At 49.9% G+C, this 16688-nt stretch overlaps 1 long non-coding RNA gene and 1 other non-coding gene across 2 annotated transcripts in view; one reads left to right on the forward strand and one right to left on the reverse strand.

The window, feature by feature from the left end:
* The window catches only part of LOC116282984 (uncharacterized), a 94857-nt gene that overhangs the window by 46296 nt on the left and 31873 nt on the right, over window positions 1-16688 (reverse strand). The window lies entirely within an intron of this gene.
* On the forward strand, window positions 7554-7626 carry TRNAG-ACC (transfer RNA glycine (anticodon ACC)). The gene has a single exon. It is a non-coding gene; the product is annotated as a tRNA-Gly (tRNA).

Here is a 16688-nt window from a genome sequence, read left to right on the forward strand (position 1 = left end):
CTTTCTTCTCCCCACTGCCTGCCCAAGTGGCAACCGCTTTTCTACTGTTTCTATGAGCTCGACTATTTTGTTTTGTTTTGTTCCATGTTTAGATTCCACATATAAGGGATATCTGCACTATGTGTCTTTCTCTGACTTAATTCACTTAGTATAATACCCTCAAGGACCATCCATGTTGTCACAAATGGCAGGAGTTCCCTTTATCACAGCTGAATAATATTCCATTTATTCCATCTTCTTTTTCCATTCATCCACTGATGGACACTTAAGCTGTTTCCATATCTTGGTTATTGTGAAGGGCACTGCAGTGAACATGGGAGTGCAGATATCTCTTTGAGATGCTGTTTCCATTTCCTTCAGATATATATCCAGAAGTGGGATTGCTGAATCATATGATAGTTCTATTTTTAATTTTTTGAGGAACCTCCAGATTATTTTTCATAGTGGCTGCACCAACTTATATTCCCATCAACAGTAAACAAGAGGTCCCTTTTCTCCACTTCCTTGCCAGCACTTGTTATCTCATTTATTTGGTGATGGACATTCTAACAGGTGTGATTCATGTCCTTTATTACAGCTCAGAGTTGAGGTCTAACATTTCAATAATAGTCTTGCAAATGCCATGAATTCTCTTGCTCCTCTATCTTTAGATCTCACTGGTTGAGCAAACCTTCCCCTATTTGCCTCCTATGGTTTCCTATGTCCAGCACCAAACACTGCTGAGAACTGCACACCACAGGGCAGAGGGCTTCCCCATAACTCCAGAACACTCACCTCAAATGGACCTTGGGCACTGCCCATAACAAGCCACCCGCCAGTGGCCACTTCACACCTTCACCATCCTCCTCAAACCTGCTTCCTCATTCTCAGTGGTAACTCCACCCTTCTACTTGACAGAGATAGAAAACACTATCCCTTATCTACACACACACACACACAGACACACATGCAACCCTCCACCCACGCTCTTCCCTTCCCCTTCTGTATCAACACAGGAGCTGATATTCTTATCAAAGGCCAGTTCTCCACCTGGATTTTGGTGCCCTGCCTTCCACCTTTCTTGGAAACCTTGTATTTTTTATTATGCTTTCTTTTTCCTGGATTTTCTAACTCTACTTCTCCATCACAACTTTCCTGTTAGCCTTTAAACACAGTCAAATCACCTTGTTAAACAAAAACAAAAGCCAACTCCCTCAATCTCACATCTTCTCCAGCAACCACCCTCTGCCTTTCTTACCTCCACTGCTGACCTCCTCAAAGGAGCTGTCTGCACTCTGTCTCCACAACCTCAGCTCCACCCATCTTTTCTGACAGCTTTAGTGAGGTACAACTGATGTACAATAAACTGCACATGTAGAAAGTATACAATTTGATAAATTTCACCATATATCTACACCCATGTAACCACTACTAGAATGAAGATAATGAACATCTCCATCACCATCACCATCACCAACACCCCTAGTCTCTTTGTGTCCTTTACAAACTTCCTGCTCTATCACTCCCTGAAAATGCTCTTGATAAAGAGATCAGTGAGCCGCATCTCACCATATCCAATGAAAAATGGTAACTGTTCCTTAGACATCTCAGAAATACCTCAAATACAACTCATCCAAAACTGGACTCATGGGCTTATCCCCTCCCCTCCAAAACTGGCTCCTCTTCTGATAGCAATATTCAAGTGCTGGTGGGAGCCAAGAGTCTAGATGTATTCTTGGTACACATAAGCAATGATGCACCAAGTACCACCCATTTCATATCCTCAATTATCTTTGTCCCCTCCTCTCCATCTCTATCATCACCACCTTAGCCCCAAACCCCTTCATGAATCCTGCGTCATTGCAGGGTCTCCCAACCAAATCCATGTTGGTGAACACACTTCACCTCCTAGCTGCAGCCAGAGGTATCTTTTTGGAGAGCAAGGATGATATAGACAAAGACTAAAACCACCAACACGATCTACAAGGCCTGCAATGTCTGGCCTTCCCTGTTGTCTCCAGCCCCACCTTACCCCATACTCACTCAGTCCCTGAGCTCTCACCACACTGGCCTCTTTTTAGTTCCTTTAATTGACTGGGATTCCCCTATCACAGGGCTTTGCACATGTTGTTTCTTGACCAGAATGCTCTTCCTGCTCATGCTTCTGACCTTGGCTCAAGCATCATTCGCTCAGAGAAGCCCTCCTTGACTTCCCCAAAATGGTTGAATGATCTTGTCACATCTTCACTTAGCACTCTGTACGTCTCTGTGTAGTATGTGCCATGTACTTGATTAACTGTATGGCTATCTGTTTCCCTTACAATATGATTTCCCTTACTAAGTTCCTAGGCAAGGGGAGTGGGTCTGTCTGTGCTCACCATGGTTTCCTCAATGCTTGACCCAGCGGACCTAGTCTTCAGCATAAATAGGTGTTAAATTAATGAGCGTAGAGTGAGTATCTACTGCATGCCACACTCTTCTGTACATTTCTTTAAGCCTCACAACAGTCTTGCAAGTGGGTATTTTGCTCTTTATAGATGAGGTAATTGAGGCTCAAAGAAGCTAAGAAACTGAGCCATGGTCCCACAGTGGGAAGTGACTGAGCCTGAGCAGGAACCGGGTTGGTCTGACTCCAAGCCAGAGTTCTCATCAGTTTCCCCAGCGGCCTGGGAGGTGGAGGAAACACTCTCATGTCCCGTCCCACACTCACCTGTGCATACCAGGTGCTCTGCAGCCTGATCTCAGCTCATCTTCAGAATCAGTACATGCAGTGGGTGTTCTATCCTTTTTCAAATGCATTAATTGAGGTACAGAAAGGTTATGTGCAGAGCCCCAATTACTTAGCAAAATAGCAGACCTGGGCTTGTAACCCAGGGTATCAGGGCCCTTTTCCCCGCACCAGACATGATAGAACAGGTAAGTGAAAGCACAGCCAGAGGGGATATCCTTCAACCGCCCACTGAACACTCAGCTGGCTTCTGGGCCTCTTCTTTGGTTCACACTTGCCAACTTGAGTCATCTGGGCTTTGAAAAATACACATGCCTAGAACTGCTCTGTTGACCCAAGGCCCCAGCATCAAAGAGTCTCCAACCAAGGCAGGAAGCAAGGGTAGGAGCCAAGCCATATCCCTGGTGCCCACTCAAGGAAGCCAGTGTCAATCAAGATGGGAGGTGGCAGCATACTCCTGGAACTGACCTCCCACCTCCACTGAAAAATTAACTGCAGTCTCAGGTAGCTTTTCAAGGACAGCCTGTGTCAGTCATCAGCCTCCCTCCAGGGCACTGTGTGGAAGCACGAGGTGGGTGGAGCCCTCGCTGACAGTGCTAGGTGCCCACAGACTGTGGGTAGAATCAGCCAGTTTCCAGCTGGAGGACAACCAAGAGCCCCCGGGCACTGCAGCTGCTGGAGCCTGAGCCTCCCTGCCCGCCCTCTTGTAGGCGGGAGTCAGCTGCAGCAGCTTGTGCTAAGGGTGGGGCTCCTAGGAAGTCTGCCCTTGCCCGCAGAGTGAAAAACCATCATGTGAGTGGTAGGATGAACATTCCACCCACCGGGGCCTCCGTCCACAGAGGACCCACAAGTGCCACCATGGTTTCCTTTGCTCACGCCTTAATTCAGGAGGGAACCAAACAGAGCAATGCTTCTCAAATTACTTATAACATATCTCAGATCTTTTTGTATTACCACACTTGGAGGTCAAAGTAGTGTCAAGACAGACAACAAGGTCTCCCTCTCAGGAAACTATATTCAATAGTTTGTAATAACCTATAGTGGAAAAGAATTAATATATACGTATAACTGAATCACTATACTGTACACCAGAAACTAACACAACATTGTAAATCAACTATACTGCAATTTAAAACACACACACACAAAAGCAAATTGCTGCAAAATGTTTCTAAATGCTTACTCAGAACGTTGGTACTTAACTCACAATGGACTGGTAACAAAGAGTTTGCAGACCAGCACAGTCCATGGACCACACTTTGAGTAGCACTGGAACAGAGAACCCGTTATAGGCTAAGATCTGGAGGAGGGTGCGAGGGGAGACCTAAGAATGAGAGAGACCCTGTCTGCTGCCCTGGAGGCGCACAGGCTACAGAGAAGGACACCTGGGTTCACGTTCTTCCATATCAGATACTAGTATAACCTTTGGCAACACATTTCTATTTGCTGAAGCTCGGTTTCTTTATCTGGAAAATGGTGGGGGAGGAGGGTACCTAGTATAGAAAATATCTGTTGTTTCTTTCCGCCCAGTGTCTGGCATCTGACTTCCCTTCAGGTTTGGGTGGGCTGAGTACATAACCTTGGCTTCAGGGCTGGGTGTATAACCTAAGTGTGACCGGTTAGTTAGCAGGTTCAATGCCCTGACCACGTGATTGATCCAGAGATGGGCACATCCCCAAACTGAGCCACTGAAAATCTATCTTGGATCCCTTGATGGCTGTGTTCGGGAAGAAATGCTCTTTTCGTGCTTGGTTGCTAAGCACAAGGAAAGCCTTTCTAAAAACGAAGCCAATGCAGAAGAAAACTGAGCAAAAGCTAGAGAGAAGCCATAGTGTCATAATGCCTGGATTCAGGTGAGTTTCCATCATCTCCTCCTCTCCTTCTCCTGGTCACTGTCCTTGGTCAGACTTCATTGACTTTCCTTCCCTTCTCTGACCTCCCTGCTGACATATGCATACAGGACAGGAAAGGTCAGAGAATGCATTTGGGTCAAGAGGCAGGGGCCAGCTATGTGACTTCAGACAAGCCACTTCATGTCTCTGGACCTTGGTCCTCTCATCTGCCAAATGGGGAGGCTGACTATCTCAGACTCTCAAAGTTCTCTCAAGGACTTGGCATACTCGTGAGCCAGCATGATCAGAAGCTTAAAGTGCTGAGCGTTTACCCAGGACTCCCGTTGGCGTTTTACTCATTTCCTGGAGGCCATGTGCCATGTGCAGGTGGATAGAGTGTAGATACAGGGCTTTGTCAAAAAGATCTGATTTCTGCTTATTAGCTGTGTGACACTGTGCATGTCTGTGGTTCAGCCTAAGACCTTGTTTCCCCCATTTATAAAATGGGATAATAACAGTACCTACTCTCACAGTCTGACTGTGAGAGAAGAAAGATAATGTAGGCAAAGCACACGGCACACAGTAGGTGCTTTAAAAGTGGACTTTATAAATTTTTTTTGAATGGGAAGCATTAGGTTTATTTATTTTTAGAGGAGGTACTAGGGATAGAACCCAAGACCTTGTGCATGCTAAGCATGCGCTCTACCACTTGAGCTATACCCTCCCCCTGCCCAAAGTTTTTTAAGGATGCCAAATGTAGGTGAAACCCAGCTGACTAATAATGCTCAGGAAAGGTTCTGGTGTGTTCAGGGTACTGTTCCACTTTTGATGCTTCCTGAACAAGACATGTCCTAGAGATGTTATTAAGTCCTACCTGAGACACAGCATCCTCTTGATAACCTCCTCTCTTTCCCCTGCTCTGCTCTGATCCAATCAGGTACTAAATCCTGTCCATTCAAACTCTGCAACCAGGTCTTCTCCTCCTGTCCATCTTCCCCTTCCCTCTGCCCTGCTGCACAGCCTCCACCCTGTATCCCCTATGGCTCATTCACCACCTCTCCCCTGTAGCACATTGTGGGGACTGGCAGGAGCTTTCAGGAGCCATCCCCTAAGTTCAGAAAACCCCCATGACTTCCCATTGCTTAACAAATAAACAGCAACTCTCTAGAAGGGACTGTGGGTCCCCCACAAACTCTTCTCAGCTATCCTTTCTACAACAGGTGCTATTGGTACCCCGTCCGTATCCCTTTAGCCCAAACTCAAAGTCACCTACAGATTTGGTGAAGGGTTCCTGTCCACACTGGTGGTTCCTACCTCAAGCACACCCACACTTCTTTGCCCAGAAGCCTTCTGTGGCAGCAGGAGCGGGCTTACCCACCTGGACAGGAGTGTGGGACTGATCAGATTTGGTGGACAAATACCCTAGATTCCTCGTCCCTCGGTCGGACAAGGTGTGTTCTACGCAGTCTCTCAAAGGGTCCCTAGTGGGACTGAGCCCCAGTTACCTAAAGGGTAACTTGTTAATTTTTTACTGGCTTTTCTCTCTGTCTCTCTTTCCCCAATCCTTCATGTCCTAGGCTTTCTGGGGACATCCTCTCAAAGGACTTACACCTAAATTGTTGATTCAGCATCAGCTTTGGAGTGTACACAAATATGGACACTTTCAAAGCTCAAGTCCCACCACACCTTTTCATGCACCCTTAACTTTAGCCAACTTAAACTATAAACTAGATGCCCCACACATTCGCCCTCCCGTGTTTCTCTTCTTTCTGTCCCTGTTACCTAGAAGCCCTTCTTGCTTTCACATCTGTCATCTCCTATCTATTTTTCAAGAACCAGCTCAGGTTTCACTGATTTCATGATAAGTACAAAGAGTGATTGCTCAATCCTTTGAACTCTCGAGCAGTCCCTCAGTCCCCTTGGTATGCTCTTTGTCCTCTAGGTTTCTTGAACTAGTAGAGTCTACTGACAATCTCCCAGCCCCTCCCCCCGACCCCCCACCCTCCACTTTTGTTCAATGGCTTACTCCCACGGCCACAACTAGACCTTATCATCACCCAGAACTGCCCAGGCTCTGGGATCTTAAACTGCAGAGTCCCCAGAGTGACCAGACACTTCTCACTCTCTTGCTTCAGAGGCATCTGCTCTATGAGGTTATCAAGATCTCCAATCTCCTCTTCTGTGTCTCTCGGCCCCTTCAAGCCACACCTACCCTATCAATCCCTTGGGTCTTTCCCCAAACCCGCCAGTCCCTTGGCCCCTTCCAATCCTTGAATTGTACCAAACCCAGCTCTGGGTCAGTTCACTCATTCGCCTTTTTTGGCCCCCTCTCCACCAGCGGCCTGAGAAGTACGAAGTGTTTAAGGACACCCACAGGAATGACCAGGACTGGAATCTTGGCTCCACTACATGCTTATTGTGTAACCTTGGGCAAATTACGTAAGTTCTTGGTCTGCAGGCTCCTCATCCATAAAAGAGAAAAATAATAAAACATACCACTCAGGTGAAAGGTTTAATTTTAAAATGCCAGAGACATGCAATCCCTCACTAACTGGTTAAATGTTGGCATTGCTTTTAGCACCCACATCAACTTCATCGGGTTGGGGAATTAAATGATGTAACGCACGGAAGGCACTTAGAACCGTGTCGGGCACAGGGCAGGCACTCCATAATGTTGGCTGCTATTATTATTACTGAATTGGTTTCTTGGACTACCATTATAAATCACCACAACTGAGTGGCTTCAGACAACAGCAATGTATAGTCTCATAGCACTGGAGTGCAGAAGTCTGAGTGCAAGGTGCCTTCAGGTTTGGCTGTTTCTGAGTCTCTGCCGGAGGATCCATTCCTGCCTCGCTCCTTGCTGCTGGTGGCTGCCAGCAGTCCTCGGTGTTTCTTGGTTTGGGGATATGTAACTTCACTCTCTGCCTCTGCACTCATATGGCCTTTGTTTTCTGGGTCTCAGTCTCATATCTCTCTCTGACTTTCTCTTTTAAAGATACTTGTCCTTGTGGGGTGGGTATAGCTCAGTGGTAGAGCACATGCTTACCATGCATGAGGTCCTGGGTTCAATTCCCAGTGCCTCCATTAAAAAAAATTTAAAAAGATACCTGTCATTGTGTTCATGTTCACATTCACAGACTCCAAAGTTTAGGACTTGGACACGTCATCTCAGGGGCCAGCTCTCAGCCTTCTACAGTGATGGTTACAAAGAGTTTCAGGGGAGGGGTGGGAGGGGAAGCCAGATTGCAAAGAATTAAGGGACAAAGATGGGGAGGGAAAGAAGAGAAAAAAGATTATTTCAAAAAAGACAAAGGGAAGATAAAGAAATGTGGGTAATTACTGACAAGAGATTTGGTTAAGAAGAAATGCAAATAGAGAGAGAGAGCTGGACGGGGACTAAGTAGGAGAGAAAGTGTTGTGCACATTTTTAAATATGGTAGAAAATGGATTCTCTTGAGGGGGAAAGGATAATAGAGAAAGACACCTTGAAAGATATCCTTGAAGATACAGGAAAGAGAGAAGAGGAGCAGTGGAGCAAGGTGCAGGCCCCAGAGCAGACACCTTCAAAAAACTCAGGGCGAAGGGGATGACTCAGTAAAACCGGGGATGGGTCAGCCACAGACTGACAGTGACCACAGAACAAGTTGGAACAGATATATCGTTGGAAGAGAAAAGGCCAAGCCAAGGAGCCACCAAAGACAAGAGAAAACATAACCAAAGAGCCTCTGGAAGAGCCGGAGACTTAAAAGGGCTGAGTCACAGATCATCTGTTAGGCAGCTGACAAAGCACTTTCTCCAGTTTTCCATCTGAAGCTCTGACTACTGCTGGAGGGCAGGCGGAATTATGGTGCCCCATGGGTGGAGAAAGAAACTGAGGCCCAGAAGGCCTGGGGGTTACTGAAGGACACACATGTAGCTGGGACTACCAAAGGACACACAGAGCCCCCAGGGAGGGGCCGGGGGGCCCGGAAGGGCTGGGGCATCCTCCATCTGAACACAGGAAGAGACCTCGCTGAGGTCCAGAAGCGGGCACTCTTTTATACAGTTGCTCATGCTCCCCTTTTTGCACTCTCCACCTTGGGCTGCTTCTTTCTGGTTTTCTACCTTTTGAATTTTCCTCAAGAGCCTTTCCCGAGTACCTCTTCTTCCTCCAACCCTTTACAAATCCCAAACTGGATTCACCTTGTTCCCTGCAAAACTGTCTCCTCCTTTTGTGTGTCCTCCTTGGTGGCTGGCACCAGCAGCCACAAATCCAAATCTGCCTCTCCCCAGCATCCTGCCAATCACCAGGCATTGTGTCTTCTTCCTTCTAAATACCTCATGAGCCTGCTCACTCTCTCCTTCCCCCAGCCTGGGAGCCCTGTCTTACCTGAGCCCTGCAACAGGCTCCCATCAGATCTCCCTGACTCTTGGCCTCCCCAGCCCATCCTCCAAGCTGCTATACCCTGATCTTCCCGAATCACAAAGATGATGCTCTTGCCCACACGTTTAAAGATCTCTACAGGCTTCGCCTCTCAGTTGGGTCAAGCACCGACTAGCATTCAAAGCCCTTCATGATTGAGCCCCTGCCAGGTTCTCCAGCCTCATAAACCCTGAGCATATTCCCACCCTCCAGCCACACCTATGATTTGTCATTTCTCAAATGCTCCCCATGTTTGTCTAGGTTATTCCTACTGCCTGGAAGGTCTTTCTCCTTCCCACCACCGTCTGCCTAAAGCCAGCTCAGTTATCTGCTCCTGTAAGAAGCTCTCTGGAGTTAACCCCTCCACACGCACTTTTCCGCACTTCTCACACTATACAGTGACTGTTTCCCTGCCTGTCTACCCGCTAGAGGGGACAGAAATTCCCAGGTTGCCAGGGTGGAGTTCAGGAACGGACACACGGTCTGCATGCAGTTCCTGTCTGCGGGACTGTGCTGAGTTGTCCAGTGCGCACCAATCTACCATAGTTTGTACTTCACTTCCTCGCTGCTCCGTTATTGCCACTCTTCTCCATGACACAGAGTCAGCTCAAAACATCTTTAGACAAATAAGCTTTTTTCCCCCTTTCCATTATTTACATGGAATAGAGTCCACAAACTACTCTTACTTGGCCCAAGTTTATACTTAAGTGTGTGGCTTTTAATAGGCATTGCCAGATGGTTCTCTAGAAAGACTGTGTTGTTTCACATCACTGCGGCGTGTGTGCATGAATCCCTGCACCACCACCAGCACTGGGATTTGTGGTTTTCATTCACATTTGCCATGACAGAGGGTAGGGACTGTGGAGTGGAGGTGGGGTCTAGTCCAGGCTGCGGGGTCCAAGGAGAACTTCCTAAAGGAGCTGACACCTAACTTGGACCCAACCAGCTGATGTTCCCTCTTGCCTTGCTTCCATAACATCCTGGCCTGCACTGGGCTTCCCAGGCTTATCTCCACCAGTCTTCATCCATCTCCTGCCGTGAGGCTCCCAAGTCTCAGAGGCAGTAAATACAACAGCTCAAGGGGAATAGATGTTTTTTTCATCTCACAAATGAGAAAACCGAGGCTCACAGGGACTACATGGCAAGTGAGGGGTGGTACTGGAACTTGAACCAAGCCCTATGTGACTCTCCCCGGGCCAGTGCTCTACCAGCTACTCGCAATGAGAAGGAAGAAAAAAGACATTTCCTGGAAAGACTAGATGCCATGCCCCAACGGAAGCCGCTGTTCACCTACCACTCCACTCACAACAACCCTGCAAGGTAAGAAATACCAGCTCAGTCTACAAAGGAGGAACGTGAAACCCAAAGAGTCTAGATGACCTTTCCAAGGTTACACAGTGGAACAAGTGCAGGGGGGCCCTGAACGTCCAGGAACATAGACTCTTCCCCTTTATGGAGAGCTTCCCCCCAACCCCAACCTTCCTGCCACACTCATCTCAAAGGGAACACACCAGTTCAACAGTGTTATGGGTTGAATTGTGTATCTCCCCAGATTCATATGTTCATATGTTCCTCCCTCCATACCTTAGAATGTGACCTTATTTGGAGATAAGGTCTTTACAGAGGTAATCAAGTTTAATGAAGTCAACGGTGTGGGCCTTAATTCAATATGACTGGTGTCCTTATAAAAAGGGGAAATCTGGACACAGAGACAGACACTCACAGAGAGAAGATGATGTGAAGACACATCAGGAGCAACTAGACAAGGAACACCAAAGGCTACCAGAAGCTAAGAAACAGGCCTGGAACAGATCCTTCCTACAACCCTAAGAGGGACTCGACCCTGCCAACACCTTAATTTCAGACTTCTAGCCTCCAGAACTGTGAAACAACAAGTTTTAGGGTTTTTTTTTTCTTTTTAAGCAACTCAGTTTATGGGTTTTTTTGTTTTTTGAACTCATGATCTTTGTGATTTTTAAACATTCTCATGTTTTTATTATTATTACATATTTTTATTAGAGAAAACTTAGAGAGGATTAGACACTATAAAGAAGAAAAATTAAAAACACATGTCCTCTTTGGAGGAGAATTCTTGGGTGTGGGGGGTGGCAGGGGGAACCACATGCCCTTTTATTTCACTGTTAACCCCCTCGTCTGTTTCTTTTTTTTCCCTTGCAGTTACTGGAATCTCGCTTGCAAGGCTGCTGTGATGCTTGACTGAGGCTGAGTGGTTCTAAGCACAGGGTAGAGCACCCAGTCCAGCACTATAAACGGTAGATATTGTGCATATTTATACAGACACTGAATAAAATTGGAGTCATGCTGTTTTACAACTTCCCCTTTTCACTTACCAGCATGTCTTGAGTGCTTCCTCATATCTTTAATAGCCTTCAAGAGTGTGAGATTTAATTTCTGCCCAGCCTGCCACCTCTGAACACGGCATCGTCTATTTACCCAATTCCTGCCATTGAACGTTTAGGGAATTTCCCATTTTCCCCAGTTATGAAGAAGACTGGGATAAATAATCTTTGATTTTAGGGTATATCCTGGAAGGAGAATTGCTAAATGAAAGCATAATTCTTTTTAAAGCTTTTGGACATAAAAAGAATGTACCAATGGTCGTCAGAAACGCTGCACAATTTACCTCCTCGACAGAGAAAAAGGCACTGACTTCCGCAATCTACCAACATCTGATGTTTTCATTATTTTTATCTTGACCAATTCTATACGCAAGAAAAGCCGGAATCTTCTTTTCATTTGTACTTCGCGATTTCTAACACTTTCAAGAAAGTTTTTGTATTTCTCAGTAAATTACGTTAATCATCCTTTGCCGGTGGTGTCCTAGGTCAGTTCCTTTCATTGTTACGGGTTTAGCAGGACTTGAAAGGGCGGCTGCAGATGGGGCCCCATAAGCAGCTTCCTCCCCGCCCTTCTGACCCTCCTCTTCCCACATTCCCATCCTCAGAGCTTTCTTCCGCTCCCCAGGGAACCTTTGTCATTCAAACTAGCCCTTGCTTTCCCAGGGCCCTGGGAAAGCCATCTCCACCTTCTTTTTGCTGACTTTACCCATCCCCCAGCCCCACATTCCTGCGGCTCCCACCTCATTTCTCACCGCACCCTGCACATTCACCCCTGAAATTCCTCAAGGAGGCCCCAAGCCACAGGGGACCCAGATGCACCTAGCCCTAGTGCAAGAATCTCAGCCCTGCCCTGCTCTGGCCTGAAAGGGGTAAGGCTTAGGGAGACGAGGAACAGTTCAGAGAAACAAATGTCCCCAGGGGAAGGCCTGGGAGTACAAGGCAGCAGCAGGCGGACGGGAGGAAGAGCATGTTTTTGACGTTTCTTGGTATTTGATGTCTTTCTAACACAGAGCTCAAACCCCAGGTCGGCCACAGGCAGACTGTCACCCCACTATCTGCAGGGTTACCACGGGGGTGAGAATGCAGCCTGCTGTGTACAGCACCAGACACAAAAGTCAGGCGCACACATGACGAAGCCCCAAGGAGCAGGCAGGGCTTCTCCATGAGACATGGGCCTTGGAAGGGTCTGGTTTGCACTTGTGGCTGGAGAGGGAGCCTATCAGGCAGAAGGAATGGCTTGAGCACAGGCAGGGAGGCCAGAGGTTTGACGGAGTAGGTCAGGTACACGCAGGGTCTCCAGGGCACCGAGAAGGCCCCAGGGCCAGTGGTCGGGGCCGACAGGGAAGCTCAGACAGCTCTGGCCGTGGACCGGGCCCGCGCCGCCTCCACCTTCACTCCACTGCCCCGTGAAGACGGTTGTCCGTAAGGCGTTGGGGCCTGTGCGGGGCAGCGAGCTGGGCCCCGCCCTGGATCTTGAGGGCAGAAGAGCTCCAACCGAGTGATCAGGGCCCAGAGGGCACCCGGAGGAGAGTGATTAAAACCGAGAGTCAGGGAGCCGGGCCCGGGGTGCGAGTTGGTCAGGCGCGGGGGTCGTGGGGGGTGGGCGGCCAAGGCGGGGCCGGTGTGCAGAAAGGTCGCCCTAAGCCAGCGAGGGTCGGCGAGCGTCAGGACGGTGGCGTGCGACGGAGGGCGGGATGCAGCTGGATGCCAGAGCCGCCTCAGGAGGCCCGGGGCCCGGCGGCGGCGGCGGCGGCGGCGGCGGAGGGGAGGGGCGCTGGAGGGGCCCCAGCCCCGCCCGCGCGGGCGGCCGCACGTAGCGCTCGTCGTCCGCGTGCTCCGGCAGGTAGCAGGGAGGAGGGCGGCGGGGAGGGGCCTGCGCGCTACCTGCCGCCGCTCCCGCCCCTACCTCCACCCCCACCTCCATCGTCGCCTGGGTGGTTGCTGCCCCGCAGAGCGAAAGGGCCAGGAGCCCAAGGGCCCACTGTCCAGGCCAAGGCGGTCTCCTCCTCCCGCCGTTTCCCCAGCGGCCCGCACGGCCCAGGAACGTGGTGGAGGACCCTGTGTGGCCAACGGGATGTCCGAGGCCCAGACAAAGAAAGGGGCTGCAGGGACGAGCCTCACGGCCAGGGTTGGCGGCAAGGGGGTTCGCGAAAGGCAGGGTCCAGTGTTTTATATGAGAAAGGCGAGGCCGGGGTCCCTCCGTGCCCCGATAGCACCCCCAACCCCCAGTGTGAGGACGGGGACTCTGCCCCGGGCCTCTGAGCGGAATTCGATGTGCAAGAACACTCAGGTATTCAAGTCTACGCTCCGGAATGTCTTATCTAGGAGTCAGCCTAGATGGACCTGTCTCCGAGAGGCTCTTTGCTTTTTACGCAAGATTGTCCTGTCCACATCAAAGAAAGGGAGAGGTGCTGATAGAAGGAGACCCAAATTTTCTCAAGCCATCTGTGGCCCCACCTCTGAAGGTACCCATGCCCAGAGGATGCCCTCGTGGGTGCTCACATTCCCGCAAACACAGGGGTACCCATGCATGAGGGTACACTTGTGTGTAGACCCACAGACCCTAATTTCACACACGCACGCGTCGGTTCAGGACCCCAAGGAGCCACTCAAGAGATCCTGACAGTCAGAGAGGGCTGGAGAATGAACCCTAGAAAGATCCTTTGGGATTAACCCTCCAATTCAACCTCTCCCCCACTCCCCTCTGCCGCCCCCCAGAACTTTGTCTTCAGTGCAGGGCCATCCAGGGGCAGATGGGGGAGGAGAATTGGGCCAGGCTAGTTGGAGATCAAAAGCACTTTGGTAGGGAATGCCCTCTGGACGGGGAGCGGCTGCCCTCCCCATCACACCCATGACCAGCCCAGTGCAGAGGGACCTCCCATCTCCCATCAAAGCTGGCCAGAGGACCACCCAGGATAGGTGTGCTGTCCACAGAAGATCTGGGAGCTAAGAGACTAGGGGCCCTGCCAGTTGTGAGGAGGGGAGGGAGTGGCTGCCTCAATTTTCTAATCAGTACAGTGGGGAGCAGAGCTGTTCCCTGCGATCTGGGCCCCTCTGGTTCTGCCCTTCTGCTTGGAGCTGATCAGCAGGCTGGGGGAGTGGGGCCCCTGTGCTTACACACCCACTTCTCCACCCTCAACCTGGCCTACAGCCCCCATTCCTGGAGGGGGAACCCTGGGAGCAGCAGACAGAAACTCTGAGGCAAGGCGCCAAATAGCCTGGTACAGTATCCCCTTTGTCAGCTAGAAACGAGTGAGACCAGGCCCCTGCCCTGCGGGCATCTAGACCATGAGTAAGAGTCACGTACACACATGCAGGCACGGGGCTGCAGCCCAGGTGCTGAGGGCTCCCCCAGTGTTCAGAGAGGGAAGGAAGACCCCCCCCAAAAAAAACACAGGCACAGGACTGGGTACGCAGGTGTTCCCAGTAAAACTATCTGGTGACTGGATGAAAGAACAAACGACTGGATAAGTTTAGTGGATGAATGAATGAATGTCCGAGGCCATGACTTCGTTTGGGTCGAAAACACTCGGCATGCCCAGGCTAGGACATCTTGTGAACTGTCACTGCTCTAGTATGTGTCATCACCCCAGCAGCGCTGCAGCTCCCCAGGGGCCAGGAAACCCTCTGCTTGAGCCCTAACCCAAGGCCTGACAGTCACAAGCTGGCCAAGCTGTGCTCACTGCAAATCACGAATGGGTGTTGCTGAGTCTACCTCCCCATCAGACTGAGAACTCTTCACAAGTCTTCAGCATCTGGTTCAAATTCCTTCCCATCCTCCACCACAGGGTCCCCTACAGTGAAGGGCAAACCCTGCTGAAAGACGAGGACAAGGTCATGGAATGAAGACAGGCCTGGCCACTTCCTGGCTGCGTAGCCTTAGGGAGTCATTTCTGTATGTGAGCCTCAATTTCCTTATGTGTAAAATGGAGACAAGATGCCTTCTTTGGGGTGGGGAAAAAAAAAACCTTTGCTTTGCTTTACAGATTGTGAGGTCACACGAAGCACGAACCCCCCCAGCCCCGCCCTTCTGCACCCAGGGTTCTTTGCTCACCTCCACGTCTTACCCACCCCTCCCTGTACATCTGCACTGTACCTGCACTAGCGGTTCCCTGAGGGCAGGAATTGGGTCTCCCTCATCTCTCTGGGCCCTCTGTTGCCCAGCATTGCCCAATGCGTGGTAAAGCACATGACCCTGAGTGGAATTAAAGGCTCCTTGATGTAAGTGATGAGGGAAAGCATCTTGTTACCTGGACAGGGCTGTGCAAGCATGAGGACTTCCATCTTTATGATAGTCATTTAAATCTTAGAGGATCAGGACTTGGAACATATCTTATAGATTAACTGAATCCCCCACTGGACATATGAAGAAACTGAGGCCCAGGAGAGACTGCCAGAGATCACTCATGGAGGATGGCCTGCTTGGACCTCGGTTGAAGTCTCCTAACTCCCCAAGGAGAAGGGATTCCTCCATGACCCATCCCCAGGTCATTCTCATCAGACCACGCCCCCTCCCCTGCTCAGCTCCAGCCAGTCCGGGCACAGGGGAGCCCAGCACGTCGACCCCGGTCTTCCTTCCTCCAGTGACTGCCTTCCTCAAGACACCTGAGAGCCATGAGTGTATCTGGGGTTCTTGAGGGCTGAAGACCGGGTGCTGAACTCTGAGTTTGCATTTCAGTGGAAGGCGGTGGCAGTGAAAGCAGCAGGTGCAGGGCAGAGCTGGAGCTGCAGCTCCAGGGTTCCCAGTGGAGCTCCGGGCAGTGGAATCAGCATGGACTTCAGAGCCAGACCAACCTGGCTTTGAATCCCAATTCTGACACTCAGCTGGGTGAGTTATTTGGCAAGTTACTCATGAGCCTCAAATTCCCCACCTGTCATACATAGATACTCATCTCTACCTGACAGAAGAGTTGAGATGACTCAGTAAGAAGCAAAAGTGTCCGTGATGGACTGAATGTTTGTGTCCCTAAAATTCCTGTGTTGAAGGCCTAGCCCCCTACTTAGGAGGGGGCTGTATTTAGAGATGGGCTCTAAGGGAGTAATGAAGGTTAAATGAGGTCATAAAGTGGCCCTGGTCTGATAGGATAGACACTAGAGAGCCCCTTTCTCCCTCCCTTTCTCTGTCTCTCTCTCCTCCTGCCCCGCCCCCCCCCCCGCCCCCACCACCATGTGCAAACACAAGAAAGGTTATGCGGCAACATAGCAACAAGACAGTTGTCTACAAGCCAGAGAGAGAACTTTCACCAGAAACCAACTACACTGGCACGCTGACCTCAGAGTTGCAGCTTTTGGAACTGTGAGAAAATTAATTTCTATTGTTTAAGCCACTGAGTCTGTGGTGTTTCGTTGGCAGCCCAAGCTAATACAATGACTTAATAAGCAGG

Source organism: Vicugna pacos, chromosome 13 (assembly GCF_048564905.1).
Source record: "Vicugna pacos chromosome 13, VicPac4, whole genome shotgun sequence".
Lineage (NCBI taxonomy): Eukaryota > Metazoa > Chordata > Mammalia > Artiodactyla > Camelidae > Vicugna > Vicugna pacos.